This window comes from Genypterus blacodes, unplaced genomic scaffold (genome assembly GCF_046128005.1).
Source record: "Genypterus blacodes isolate CSIRO-AG114 ecotype Tasmania unplaced genomic scaffold, CSIRO-AGI_Gbla_v1 ptg000260l_1, whole genome shotgun sequence".
NCBI lineage: Eukaryota > Metazoa > Chordata > Actinopteri > Ophidiiformes > Ophidiidae > Genypterus > Genypterus blacodes.
Window position 1 is genome coordinate 298,887 of NW_027467053.1, and position 15,889 is coordinate 314,775.

Here is a 15,889-nt window from a genome sequence, read left to right on the forward strand (position 1 = left end):
GGATTTACTTCAAATGAGTTACACACAAAATCAACAGGGAATCTACAGTTACAAGATTTACAGTTGCATTTTAATAGAATGAATATACAACAAAGTAAGTAAGAAGCATTAACCTGCTGCCATAATCCTGCACTTCAATTTCAGCGCCTACATGTGACGTATACAAAGTAAACACAAAGCAGCATGCTTGTGGCAGGAACGTCTCATGAGATGTAACCGCTGTACTCTGCATGTAGCCGGCGACACTCCGACATTCCTGCACCTCTTCAGTGAATCCCTGTCCAGTTATGGCAGCGCTATAGTTTCCGGTGTGAGATGTTCGTTAGAATATAAGCAGAGGGGCTGCAGCATCTCAATAAGACGTGTGTGAAGAAAGAATACTTAACCAGTTAAGTAGTTTGATAAATCATACAGTTAATAGAGATCAGACAGGGAAAAAACACAAAGATATAAAACATATTGGCAATTTACAACTTGTAACAGAACACATGAGAAAGGAATGAAAGGTGGTATACAGGGACAGAGACGTGTGAGCGTCTGAGCCAGCGTCACTCTGTGGTTTACATGCTGCTCTCTCAGTCTACCTGCTGTGTTGCATGTGGAGGTGGTGGTGAAATAAAAGATGTACAGTGCCATGATCCAGGTCTGTTCATCGCAGAGAGCATAGTTTGATCTGTGCCCATTCTAAATGCATAAACCTCAGGTAGGTGCCACCCTCCTTATATAAGGATCAAATCATTAGTCATAGGCTGCTTGCATGTTATTATCTGGGTATGTTGCCAGTATGAAAGGAGACGATGTACACATACATATTAGAACAAGGAAGAGCACAAGCAAGAGTTTAAGTTTTGTGTGGTGTGTTTCAGTGTTACTTAATATTCTGTTCCAGTGTTAGTAGTATAGTAGTGATTAATGTTATTCACATTTAGATTTAGTTTACCTTCAGTTATGTTGTTGTCATTGTTGTACTAGCTGGTGGCACCGTGATTGACAATGTGGGTGCGAAACAAGTGACTCGCTCGGTGACGTGCGGGGCATGCAAGCTGGCAAAATTGTATGCTAGAAATACAGCCACACTTGGACGCATCATGACGTCTTACGACGGGAGACGAGGAAGGTGTAGGGAGTGGCTTCTGCTCTATAAAAACCGGCACACAACTTCTCCACACACATCTTCTTCGAGGAGTGCCGATTGTGCGTCTGTCGGTACTCTCTCGGCGGCTACCTGAGACTTTCTCAGCTAGTGTAAACTATGACAACGCCTACGCTGCTACGTGCGACACTACAACATCTCTTCCTTTCTTACGCTTCTGCTCAGTTCGCGGCGCGTGTGTTATCAGGAGATGGTTTTACCTTCCCGGGCTGGAGAATCGGCCCGTGCACCGATGGTGCGGACACCACGCTGGTCCACCGGTCACCGGGTGATGTCCAGACGCCGATGGCTCGATTTCATGACGGAATTTGGGAGCCAGAGGACGGGTTTAAAGACAAGGTCGCTCCAGGCTCTGCTGTCGCCCTCAACTTCACGACTTTTAACGATAACGGGGTGTACGAGTTGTGGTGCGGGGCTGGCTACATCCTCAGCCGCTTCCAGCTGGAGGTCGTGGCGCCTGTGGAAGTGACAGCGTCTGTTGGACAAAGCGTCAAACTCCCATGTTACCACGATACTGTGGGTCAAACTTCTGCGGGGTTTATACGATGGAAAAGGAACGACGAGCTTGTGTTTGAGCTTGATCTCAAGTCTGGAGATGGTGCGGGTACGGGGCTGGGTTTAACAGGAGCGTGTCTGTGGATGGTGCCGCACACGGGGACTTGTCTCTGGAGGTGTTTCCGTCTAAGCCGGAGGATCAAGACGTGTTCTTCTGCTATCGTGTGGAGGCGAAGAGGGAATACAGGGTCGCTGCCGTGCGGCTGTCGGTCACCGCGAACCCCGAACCGACCAACTGCACCGTTTCGGTCCCTGTAAGTCCCGTCCGCACCGGAACACAACACTTATGCAGTGGGCAGAGGCGTTCGGTTAGGGGAGGCAGAGCCGAACTCATAATAATATAATCAAATAAAATGACTACTGTATTTGGAGGCAGTAGCTCAGTGGGTAGAGCATCCGCTTGGTAACCGGAGGGATGCCGGTTCGAGTCGCTGCCGAGGTGCCTCTGGGCAAGGCACCAAACTATCAATTGCTCCCCCCTCTGCGAAGGGTGGCAGTGTAATGCAAATTAAGTCGCTTTGGATAAAAGCGCCTGCCAAATGATCGGAATATAATGTTTGGGACTCCTAGGTACCAAACGTGCAGTGTTTATACTGATAACCTGATTTTCTTCTTTTCTTGTCCTCGGTAGCCAACACAGTGCAGCACTGAACAGACACCGAAGAGGGCCATCATCATCATCGTCATCCTCACCATCATCACCCTCACCCTCACAGCAGCATTAGTTTATCCGTGGTGGCGTCGCAGAGGCGCACCTGGAGCCGAGAGCGAAAGATCTCCTACTACAACCCCCCTCAACAGCATTGAGCAGGGCTCCTCTAGACCTCCTGACCCCCTTTCAAACGGCCACATATATTGAGCCACCTGATGATTGTGTGGGTTTCTCATGCTTTAATCTGATGTCAGGGAGATAAAGAGCCCACATGTTCATTAAGTAAACCAGCAGGGAGCTTTTATACACATTAGCCTTAACATGAGTGTATTTTATTCTATTTTATAAATATAAATCTATACAAAACAAGAATTTCTCTTTACGGCACTTTCTCTTGTTGCTCTCTGGGCCAGATGATTGCTTGTGTGTTGTTGTATTCAAATCTCATTTATGTCTCTTTGGATACGAAATAAATGCACATTTCTCTATAACTGTGTTGGTCTTTACTTCTTCTTCCCCTTTACCACCGTTTACTCTTCCTTCCATCCATCCATCTACACCTCTATGATGTTGAGGGTCACAGGCTCTGCAGGGAGAGGAGATGTAGATCCTAACGTTATACAACACAGAACGAGTGAGGCTCTATTCTAACACAGGCAAAGCAAAGCAGACAGGAGATTAGAATCATACACAGGTGTGATTTTATTTATTTTCTACTTGAAATTAGAAGTTTGCGACGTAGCAACTACAGCAATGCAATCAACCCCAGCCCAACAAACAAACAATTCAAAGCTACTTTAATTGTGTTGCATTCTAGTTTAATCTGTAGTACTTTACTCTTCCTCCCTCCCCCATCTACACCTCTATGATGTCGTGGGTCACAGGCTCTGCAGGGAGAGGAAATGTAGATCCTATACGTTATACAACACAGAACGAGTGAGACTCTATTCTAACACACTTCCAAGGACCTCCTAGCATGCCCGGGGACGGTGTGGTTAAGTTGTGTGTGGTGTGTTCAGTGTTACTAAATATTCTGTTCATGTGTTAGTAGTAGTAGTAATGAATGGCATTCACATTTAGATTTTGCTTACTTTCTGTTATGTTGTTGTTATTGTGGTTATAGCTGATGGCACCGTGAAAGAGAATGTGTGTGCGAAACAACTGATGCGTGCGGCTCAGCCTATTCATAACATCCCATGTCAATATTACAGTGGTGTAAATGTTCAGCACTGTAGCCACCGTGTGATGTGCATGTAACAGTACTTCCCCATCCCTCCGTTTCCTTTACTTGAGCAAAGCGCTGCCTAAGTGCTCTGTCTGTATACCTCGTAACCGCTATTTTGTCGACTTAACTACACGCTAATTTCCTGCGTTTATAACCTCAGATCTGTGTACACGCCTTCGATAGCAGAGAGGCTGGCGCTAGTATTTGCACCATTGAGTCTTCCACTCTTGTTCCAGTCTGATATTTGCTTAAAATGTCACAGATCACGCTGCACCAAACCTCCATACTGGGAAATTCACTCCGATTAAAAGTTTAAAACGGGTGAGGCAATAACTCTTTTAGATACAGTCAGTATAAGAAGAAAAGAAGAAGAAACACTTGTATTAATCCCCGGGGGGAAATTCTGCTCCTCACTCAGTTATATGCTTTACATTACTGTTGTACACAGACAGTTGAAACACACACACACACATGTAAACATCCCCATGCAGCAATTTTGTGAAGAGATGCTGAGTGAGGGGGGCAGCCCCTTGTAGGCGCCCGGGAGCAATTTGGGGGGTTAGGTGCCTTGCTCAAGGGCACCTCGGCGGTGCCCAGGAGATGCGCCGGCATCCCTCCAGCCACCAGCCCATCGTCCGTTTTTTTTTGTCGTGGTCCTCCTGAGACTTGGACCGGCGACCCTTCGGCTACCACCCAAGTGACTCTGTAGACTGAGCCACTGCCACCCTCCATATATAAGGATCAAGTCATTAGTCATAGGCTGCTTGCATGTTATTATCTGGATATGTTGCCAATATTAAAGGAGACGATGTACACATACTTATTAGAACAAGGAAGAGCACAAGCAAGAGTTTAAGTTTTGTGTTGTGTGTTTCAGTGTTACTAAATATTCTGTTCAAGTGTTAGTAGTATAGTAGTGATTAATGTTATTCACATTTAGATTTAGTTTACCTTCAGTTATGTTGTTGTCATTGTTGTACTAGCTGGTGGCACCGTGAATGACAATGTGGGTGCGAAACAACTGACTCGTGAGGTGAACTTCTATTCACATTGTGGAGTGTTGCTTTCAAGAGTGTAGTCCTATAACTTTGCATGACGCCGGACGGAGCAGTCCGGCTTAAGAAGCCACACCCTGTTCGTTCTCTCCGGTCAGCTGGTAACTGTGCCTAGGAACACTCATCCTCTATTTACATAGCCTCTCTGTCGTTTAACACCAAAAATGTTGATGGTCACGCTTCTCTGTGCGGTAGTATTATACCTCTGCTGTACTCAGGCGTCTGCTCAGTTCGCGGCGCGTGTGATATTGGGAGACGGTTGCACCTTCCCGGGTTGGAAGATCGACTCGTGCCCGGATGGTGCGGAAACCACGCTGGTCCACCGGACACTGCGTGACATCCCGATGCCGATGGCTCGACTTCATGACGGGATTTGGGAGCCAGAGAACGGGTTCAAAGACAAGGTCGCTCCAGGCTCTGCTGTCGCCCTCAAGTTCACGACTTTCAACGATAACGGGGTGTACGAGTTGTGGTGCGGGGCTGGCTACATCCTCAGCCGCTTCCAGCTGGAGGTCGTGGCGCCTGTGGAAGTGACAGCGTCTGTTGGTCAAAGCGTCAAACTCCCATGTTACCTCGATACTGTGGGTCAAACTTCTGCGGGGTTTATACGATGGAAAAGGAACGATGAGCTTGTGTTTGAGCTTGATCTCAAGTCTGGGGGGCGCGGGTACGGGGCTGGGTTTAACAGGAGCGTGTCTGTGGATGGTGCCGCACACGGGGACTTGTCTCTGGAGGTGTTTCGGACTAAGCAGGAGGATCAAGGCGTGTTCTTCTGCTATCGTGAGGAGGCGAGGGAGGAACACAGGGTCGCTGCCGTGCGGCTGACGGTCACCGCGAACCCCGAACCGACCAACTTAACCGTTTCGGTCCCGGTAAGTGCCGTCCGCACCGGAACACAACACTTATGCAGTGGGCAGAGGCGTGCGGTTAGGGGAGGCAGGGCCAAACTAATAATATTATCATCATATAATACTACTTCTTTGTTTGGAGGCAGTAGCTCAGTGGGTAGAGCTTCCGCTTGGTAACTGGAGGGTAGCCGGTTCAAGTCCCTGCCGAGGTGCCCCTGAGCAAGGCTCGGAACCCTCAATTGCTCCCCCCTCTGCGAAGGGTGGTAGTGTAATGCAATTTAAGTCGCTTTGGATAAAAGCTTCTGCCAAATGATCGGAATATAATGTTTGGGACTCCTAAGTATCAAACGTGCAGTGTTTATACTGATAACCTGATTTTCTTCTTTTCTTGTCCTCGGTAGCCAACAAAGTGCAGCACTGAACAGACAGCGACGTGGGCCATCATCATCATCGTCATCCTCACCATCATCACCCTCACCCTCACAGCAGTATTAGTTTATCTGTGGTGGCGTCGCAGAGGCGCACCTGGAGCCGAGAGCGAAGGATCTCCTACTACAACCCCCCTCAACAGCATTGAGCAGGGCTCCTCTAGACCTCCTGACCCCCTTTCAAACGGCCACATATATTGAGCCACCTGATGATTGTGTGGGTTTCTCATGCTTTAGAGTTCAAGAGTTCAAGAGTTTATTGTCATTTGCGCAGACATACACAGGTTGATACTGTACATTGAAATTCTTTGTGACGAGACGTCAGCATCAGCATATAGACACTGAAATTGACTGTTTAAAAATTTAAATTTAGTGCAAAACTGAATGTAGTGCAAAAGGTTTTTTAAGTAAAATGCAGAACTGCAGAAAGCAGACCAGACTGAATAGCAGCAGAATAAAATATATATATATAGACTAAAAATATATGTTAAACAGACTTAAAATATACAATGTACAGACTATCATCTATAAATAAATCTAAGGTGGCATGAGTGCCAATGATAGTGGAGTGCAAAGTCACTGGTTGAGAAGTCCGATGGCCTGGGGGAAGAAACTGTTTTTGAGTCTGGTAGACCAAGCCCGGATGCTCCGGTAGCGTCTACCAGATGGGAGGAGGGAAAAGAGTCCATGTGAGGAGTCCTTGATGATTTTCCGTGCTTTTCTAAGGCATCTTGTGTGATAGATTCCTTTGCAGGGGGGGGGGAGGCTGGAGGCTGCCATACCGAGCAGTTTGGCAGCTGGAGAGGATGCTCTGGATGGTACATCTGTAGAAGTTAGTGAGAGTTTTTGTGGACATGCCGAACTTCTTGAGTCTCCTCAGGAAGTACAGGCGCCTCTGGGCAGTTTTCACTGCCGAGTCAGAATGTCTACTCCCGGTGAGATTGTCGATGATGTGCACACCTTAAATCTGATGTCAGGGAGCTAAAGAGCCCACATGTTCATTATGTAAACCAGCAGGAAGCTTTCATACACATTAGCCTTAACATGACTGTATTTTCTTCTATTTAAAAAAATGTATGTATACACAACAAGAATTTCTCTTTTTGGCACTTTCTTGTTGCCCTCTGGAACAGATGTTTGCTTGTGTGTTGTTCAATTTAAATCTCATATTTGTATGCGATATGTCTCTTTGGATAAGAGTGTCTGCTAAATGACTAAATGTAAATGTAAACATAACCTTACATCTGCAACTACCAACACTGATACGTGTCTTCAAACACTGTACTTCAAATACACAATAAATGCACTTTTCCATTATATAACTGTTACTTTTTTCACCCTTTACCATCGTTTACTCTTCCTTCCTTCCATCCATCTACAACTCTATGATGTTGAGGGTCACAGGCTCTGCAGGGAGAGGAGATGTAGATTCTAACGTTATACAACACAGAACGAGTGAGGCTCTATTCTAACACAGGCAAAGCAAAGCAGACGGAAGATTAGAATCATACACAGGTGTGATTTTGTTTATTTTCCACTTGAAATAAGGATTTACTTCAAATGAGTTACACACAAAATCAACAGGGAATCTACAGTTACAAGATTTACAGTTGCATTTTAATAGAATGAATATACAACAAAGTAAGTAAGAAGCATTAACCTGCTGCCATAATCCTGCACTTCAATTTCAGCGCCTACATGTGACGTATACAAAGTAAACACAAAGCGGCATGCTTGTGGCAGGAACGTCTCATGAGATGTAACCGCTGTACTCTGCATGTAGCCGGCGACACTCCGACATTCCTGCACCTCTTCAGTGAATCCCTGTCCAGTTATCGCAGCGCTATAGTTTCCGGTGTGAGATGTTTGTTTGATAAATAATACAATTAAAAGAGATCAGAGAGGAAAAAAAAACAAAGATATAAAACATATTGGCAATTTACAACTTGTAACAGAACACATGAGAAAGGAATGAAAGGTGGTGTACAGGGACAGAGACGTGTGAGCGTCTGAGCCAGCGTCACTCTGTGGTTTACATGCTGCTCTCTCAGTCTACCTGCTGTGTTGCATGTGGAGGTGGTGGTGAAATAAAAGATGTACAGTGCCATGATCCAGGTCTGTTCATCGCAGAGAGCATAGTTTGATCTGTGCCCATTCTAAATGCATAAACCTCAGGTAGGTAGGTTAGAGAGACTACATTTCTCTTCCTAATTGCAGTGTAATTGAAATGTTTGGAGTGTAAATGTTCTGGGTCTTTCCTGGCTTCTGACCTTCAGGGCAGGATTTTACATAAATAAAAGTTCTTTTTAATTGAAAGTTTTCCACTCAAGAAATTGCAACCTTTTCATCGACTAGACCTGGAAAAGATCCAGGCTGCAAATAATGAAAAATGTGATTTTGTCAGTCAGAGTTTTCTCGTTTGTTCCTCTGCACGGCTCCTCTGCTGCTCTGCTCTGGCCTCCCCGCCCTCCCTCAGTGCACCAACTCCAGCTGGCTGGTGGAGAAAGGCAGGACTCCACTCACGTAGTAGGCGATGCCCAGGGAGAGGAGGGCGATGACCACCAGCAGCAGCAGGACCCGCCAGAAGCCCAGGTCCTCCACAAACTCCTGCCAGGTGGTCCTGAAGCTGGACAGGACACCCTCGCTGCTCTGCAGGTTGGGGTTTAGCAAAGAGAGACACGGGGACACAATTAAAGGGGCAATCAGTCAAATATCTACCTGACAAGATAACATGAAATGCTCCTCTGTATCTCTGATGTGTGTGTGAGTGAGAGTGTGTGTGTGTGTGTGTGTGTGTGTGTGTGTGTGTGTGTGTGTGTGTGTGTGTGTGTGTGTGTGTGTGTGTGTGTGTGTGTGTGTGTGTGTGCGTGTGTGCGTGCGTGTGCGTGTGTGCATGTATTTGTGTTTCTGTACATTCCATTTTTAACAGACACCAGCAAATCCTCTGTAACGTTGGTACATTGTGGCGATTAAGCACACATGCGTCAATATTTACATAAAAAAAGTCTACAACTCCATATTTAAATTGCACTTCCTGAGACAAATCATGGAAGATCTCAGAAAAAGAGTGTTTCCTCAAAAAGAAGATAAAATAAAAGCTTTTCGCCGATCCTTTGCCTTTATTCAAAGGTGAACTGTAGAGACTGTTTTATTTACCACTGACAATGGGGAAAGAAGAAACCACAGCTGCATTATTGTACCAGACTGCACGCACGCACGCACGCACGCACGCACGCACGCACGCACGCACGCACGCACGCACGCACGCACGCACGCACGCACGCACGCACGCACGCACGCACGCACGCTAGACACTCAGCTTTAAGATGCTGCTCAACTGACTACACTGGGTTGAGTCAAGGCAAAGATTAAAGGCAGAAGTGACACACTGATGCAGTTAAGAAACCCTCATCTCTCAACACACACACACACACACACACAGAATCCATTATAATTCATCAGGTTGCTGTGGGGGTCAGGTTAAAGCTCTTACCTTTCGCGCTCGGCCATCTGCATGGTCTCCAGTTTGGAGTGGGGTCCCCTGTTGAAGCCTTTCACTTCCTGCTCCTCCAGCCCCTCCAGCAGGCGGATCTTTGCCAGCGTCTCTCTGCCAGCACCAAGGGAGTCGATCCGTTATGATTGCTGTGATGCAGGAAGAGCAGAAGCACCAACAGTTACAGTTAATGCTGGAGAGTCAGAAGTTTAAGATGGGAGCTCCCTCAGCTGCTCTTCTTTCTTCAGACCTTTGTAGCACACCCTGGTACAAATTCAACTCCAACCACAAAATACAACTCCTGTCAGGCATGTGAACCAGTATTCTGGAGTTGAACAAAGACAGGAGTGAGCAATCTTGGTATTTGAGATGAACTGAGCAAATCTCACCCTAGATTCTGTAACGCACATTGAATCATCTGAACAAGTCTCTCTCTTACCAGATATCAATTTTCAGCCCGTTGGACACCAGGAACTGTATAGTATCCACATGTCCACACAGATGCAGCGCTGTGTTCCCTTGGTAGTTGGTCGCCAACAGATCCGCCCCAAACTTGTGCAGGAGTCGGCATATGTCCACGTTCCCGCCGGCGGCGGCTAGGTGCAGGCCGGTGCGGCCCCGGTTGTCGCGGATGTTGGGGTCACATCCCGTCTCCAGGAGCCTCTTGGCAAAGGGCAGGTCTCCATCAATGCACGACTGCAGCAAAGGCACGCTGGTCTGCGACGAGTCGTTGATGAAGACATAGGACATGTCCGAGTGGGTATCAGAAAATTCCAGCGTACCTGCATTGCAGAGAAAAAGCAGGAGATGTTTAGTTTAATAAAGTATAATAAATACATCTAAATAAAGTTGGATCATTTAAAGGCCCTGTGTTGGAGCAGTGAGGACATGTTGACAGTTTGTCCTACGGAAAGAAAGGGAACAAGAACAAGGAGAAGGAAGATTTTCATACTAAACATGTCACACATAATAACAAATGTGACAGCAGTCAGTGAACGCAGCAGGCTGAGAAAAGGGTTGATGTCACATGGACATGGACAGTGGTCAACTACGCCCTCTAGTGTCGAATGTCGGAGCCTCTACCAGGGAAGGAATCCGTATTCGTTTAGACTTTTTCAGCAATTTGCAATGCAACCCCATTGCTGAGGTTGTTTGCGACGTAGCAACTACAGCAATGCAATCAACCCCAAACAAACAAACAAACAATTCAAAGCTTCAGGAAAGTTACTTTAGTTTTGCATTCTAGATTAATCTGTAGTACTTTACTCTTCCTTCCTCCCTCCATCTACACCTCTATGATGTCGTGGGTCACAGGCTCTGCAGGGAGAGGAGATGTAGATCCTAACGTTATACAACACAGAACGAGTGAGGCTCTATTCTTACACACTTCCAAGGACCTCCTAGCATGCCCGGGGACGGTGTGGTTAAGTTGCGTGTGGTGTGTTCAGTGTTACTAAATATTCTGTCTATGTGTTAGTAGTAGTAGTAATGAATGGCATTCACATTTAGATTTTGCTTACTTTCTGTTATGTTGTTGTTATTGTTGTAATAGCTGATGGCACCGTGAGAGAGAATGTGTGTGCGAAAATAAGTTAAAACAGAAAGTCAAGTGGTAGTGATATCATTTCCAGACACCGTATTTCCCGGAAAGTCTTTGATGTATCCTCAGTAGAGGAAGTGGTGGTGAGGCGGTTAAAGCTGTAACACAACTAGCGGATGCCTCTAAGACCGTAGTCCTGTTGCAAGTAGGGTTGAATGTGCATCTTGGAGTTGTCGCCCGGCGGCCAATTCAGATTTCCACCGCTACTATGAAACATGACAACGCTTACGCTGCTACGAGTGGTACTTCAACATTTCTTCCTTTCTTACGCTTCTGCTCAGATCTCGGCGCGCGTGTTATCAGGAGATGGTTTTACCTTCCCGGGCTGGAGAATCGGCCCTTGCCCGGATGGTGCGGACATCACGCTGGTCCACCGGACACTGCGTGGCATCCCGACGCCGATGGCTCGATTTCATGACGGAATTTGGGAGCCAGAGGACGGATTTAAAGACAAGGTCGCTCCAGGCTCTGCTGTCGCCCTCAAGTTCACGACTTTTAACGATAACGGGGTGTACGAGTTGTGGTGCGGGGCTGGCTACATCCTCAGCCGCTTCCAGCTGGAGGTCGTAGCCCCTGTGGAAGTGACAGCGTCTGTTGGACAAAGCGTCAAACTCCCATGTTACCACGATACTTTGGGTCAAACTTCTGCGGGGTTTATACGATGGAAAAGGAACGACGAGCTTGTGTTTGAGCTTGATCTCAAGTCTGGGGGGCGCGGGTACGGGGCTGGGTTTAACAGGAGCGTGTCTGTGGATGGTGCCGCACACGGGGACTTGTCTCTGGAGGTGTCCGAGACTAAGCCGGAGGATCAAGGCGTGTTCTTCTGCTATCGTGAGGAGGCGAGGGAGGAACACAGGGTCGCTGCCGTGCGGCTGACGGTCACCGCGAACCCCGAACCGACCAACTTAACCGTTTCGGTCCCGGTAAGTGCCGTCCGCACCGGAACACAACACTTATGCAGTGGGCAGGGGCGTGCGGTTAGGGGAGGCAGAGCCGAACTCATAATAATATAATCAAATAATATTACTACTTTGTTTGGGACTCCTAAGTATCAAACGTGCAGTGTTTATACTCATAACCTGATTTTCTTCTTTTCTTGTCCTCGGTAGCCAACACAGTGCAGCACTGAACAGACAGCGACGTGGGCCATCATCATCATCGTCATCCTCACCATCATCACCCTCACCCTCACAGCAGTATTAGTTTATCTGTGGTGGCGTCGCAGAGGCGCACCTGGAGCCGAGAGCGGAGGATCTCCTACTACAACCCCCCTCAACAGCATTGAGCAGGGCTCCTCTAGACCTCCTGACCCCCTTTCAAACGGCCACATATATTGAGCCACCTGATGATTGTGTGGGTTTCTCATGCTTTAATCTGATGTCAGGGTGATAAAGAGCCCACGTGTTCATTATGTAAACCAGCAGCGAGCTTTTATACACATTAGCCTTAACATGAGTGTATTTTCTTCTATTTTATAAATATAAATCTATACAAAACAAGAATTTCTCTTTATGGCACTTTCTCTTGTTGCTCTCTGGGCCAGATGATTGCTTGTGTGTTGTTGTATTCAAATCTCATTTATGTCTCTTTGGATACAAAATAAATGCACATTTCTCTATAACTGTGTTGGTCTTTACTTCTTCTCCCCCTTTACCACCGTTTACTCTTCCATCTATCTACACCTCTATGATGTTGAGGGTCACAGGCTCTGCAGGGAGAGGAGATGTAGATCCTAACGTTATACAACACAGAACGAGTGAGGCTCTATTCTAACACAGGCAAAGCAAAGCAGACGGAAGATTAGAATCATACACAGGTGTGATTTTATTTATTTTCCACTTGAAATGAGGATTTACTGCAAATGAGTTACACACAAAATCAACAGGGAATCTACAGTTACAAGGTTTACAGTTGCATTTTAATAGAATGAATATACAACAAAGTAAGTAAGAAGCATTAACCTGCTGCCATAATCCTGCACTTCAATTTCAGCGCCTACATGTGACGTATACAAAGTAAACACAAAGCGGCATGCTTGTGGCAGGAACGTCTCATGAAATGTAACCGCTGTACTCTGCATGTAGCCGGCGACACTCCGACATTCCTGCACCTCTTCAGTGAATCCCTGTCCAGTTATCGCAGCGCTATAGTTTCCGGTGTGAGATGTGTGTGAAGAAAAGAATACTAAACCAGTTAAGTAGTTTGATAGATAATACAGTTAATAGAGATCAGACATGGGGGAAAAAAACAAAGATATAAAACATATTGGCATATGTTACAGAACACATGAGAAAGGAATGAAAGGTGGTGTACAGGGACAGAGACGTGTGAGCGTCTGAGCCAGCGTCACTCTGTGGTTTACATGCTGCTCTCTCAGTCTACCTGCTGTGTTGCATGTGGAGGTGGTGGTGAAATAAAAGATGTACAGTGCCATGATCCAGGTCTGTTCATCGCAGAGAGCATAGTTTGATCTGTGCCCATTCTAAATGCATAAACCTCAGGTAGGTAGGTTAGAAAAACTACATTTCTCTTCCCAATTGCAGTGTAATTGAATTGTTTGGAGTGTAAATGTTCTGGGTCTTTCCTGGCTTCTGACCTTCAGGGCAGGATTATACATAAATAAAAGTTCTTTTTAATTGAAAGTTTTCCACTCAAGAAATTGCGAACTTTTCATCGACTAGACCTGGAAAAGTTCCAGACGGCAAATAATGAAAAATGTGATTTTGTCGGTCAGAGTTTGCTCGTTTGTTCCTCTGCACGGCTCCTCTGCTGCTCTGCTCTGGCCTCCCCGCCCTCCCTCAGTGCACCAACTCCAGCTGGCTGGTGGAGAAAGGCAGGACTCCGCTCACGTAGTAGGCGATGCCCAGGGAGAGGAGGGCGATGACCACCAGCAGCAGCAGGACCCGCCAGAAGCCCAGGTCCTCCACAAACTCCTGCCAGGTGGTCCTGAAGCTGGACAGGACACCCTCGCTGCTCTGCAGGTTGGGGTTTAGCAAAGAGTGGCTCTCCATCGCACTGAGACACGGGGACACAATTAAAGGGGCAATCAGTCAAATATCTACCTGACAAGATAACATGAAATGCTTCTCTGTGTCTCTGAATATATGTGTGTGTGTGTGTGTGTGTGTGTGTGTGTGTGTGTGTGTGTGCATTCCATTTTTAACAGACACCAGCAAATCCTCTGTAACCATGGTACATTGTACAGAATTGATGAACAGACTGAATGCATGTGAAGAACTGATGAAATTCCAAGAGTTACAGGGAATGTGAAAGGAAATTGTGACAGTGATGACAGAAAAGGTCAAATATGAAAGGTATAGTATTAGTAAAATAGTAAAGAGTGTTGGATATATCAACACAAAAGACTCTTATTCAGCTGGTTTGGGTGGAGAATCAGCCATGTGGATAAATGTTACTAATGATGTTAAACACAAGAAGCTCTCAGAGGAAAGAAGGTTGGAGACAACTGACAAAGGGGAAAGTCGTAACCAGAGCTGCATTGTTGTACCAGACTGCACACACACACACAAACAAACACTAGAAGCTAGACACTCAGCTATAAGATGCTGCACAGCTCAACTGACCACACTGGGTCGAGTCAAAGCAAAGATTAAAGGCAGAAGTGACACACTGATGCAGTTAAGAAACCCTCATCTTTCAACAGACACAGACACAGACACACACACACACACACACACACACACACACACACACACACACACACACACCCCCACCCACCCACCCACCCACCCACCCACACCCACACACACACACACAGCACTGTGGTCATGTGTGCATATATGGTAAATGAATCCATTATAATTCATCAGGTTGCTGTGGGGGTCAGGTTAGAGCTCTTACCTTTCGCTCTAGGCCATCTGCATGGTCTCCAGTTTGGAGTGGGGTCCCCTGTTGAAGCCTTTCACTTCCTGCTCCTCCAGCCCCTCCAGCAGGCGGATGGCATTCTTGTTGACGCCGTGTCTCTTTGCCAGCACCAAGGGAGTCGATCCGTTATGATTGCTGTGATGCAGGAAGAGCAGAAGCACCAACAGTTACAGTTAATGCTGGAGAGTCAGAAGTTTAAGATGGGAGCCCCCTCAGCTGCTTGTCTTTCTTCAGACCTTTGTAGCACAGCCTGGTACAAATTCAACTCCAACCACAAAATACCACTCCTGTCAGGCATGTGAACCAGTATTCTGGAGTTGAACAAAGACAGGAGTGAGCAATCTTGGTATTTGAGATGAACTGAGCAAATCTCACCCTAGATTCTGTAACGCACATTGAATCATCTGAACAAGTCTCTCTCTTACCAGATATCAGTTTTCAGCCCGTTGGACACCAGGAACTGTATAGTATCCACATGTCCACACAGATGCAGCGCTGTGTTCCCTTGGTAGTCGGTCGCCAATAGATCCGCCCCAAACTTGTGCAGGAGTCGGCATATGTTCACGTTCCCGCGGGCGGCGGCTAGGTGCAGGCCGGTGCGGCCCCAGTTGTCGCGGATGTTGGGGTCACATCCCGTCTCCAGGAGCCTCTTGGCAAAGGGCAGGACTCCATCAATGCACGACTGCAGTAAAGGCACCCTGGTCTGCGACGAGTCGTTGATGAAGACATAGGACATGTCTGAGTGGGTATCAGAAAATTCCAGCGTACCTGCATTGCGGAGAAAAAGCAGGAGATGTTTAGTTTAATAAAGTATAATAAATACATCTAAATAAAGTTGTATCATTTAAAGGCCCTGTGTTGGAGCAGTGAGGACATGTTGACAGTTTGTCCTACAGAAAGAAAGGGAACAAGAACAAGGAGAAGGAAGATTTTCATACTAAACATGTCACACATAATAACAAATGTGACAGCAGTCAGTGAACGCAGCAGGCTGA

The 15,889-nt window shown here is 46.6% G+C and overlaps 2 pseudogenes; both read right to left on the reverse strand.

The window, feature by feature from the left end:
- Positions 1-8,388: 8,388 nt before the first annotated feature.
- On the reverse strand, positions 8,389-10,170 carry LOC143017042 (ankyrin repeat domain-containing protein 46-like; annotated as a pseudogene).
- Positions 10,171-13,662: 3,492 nt separating this feature from the next.
- Positions 13,663-15,630, reverse strand: LOC143017039 (ankyrin repeat domain-containing protein 46-like; annotated as a pseudogene).
- Between the last annotated feature and the right edge of the window lie 259 nt (positions 15,631-15,889).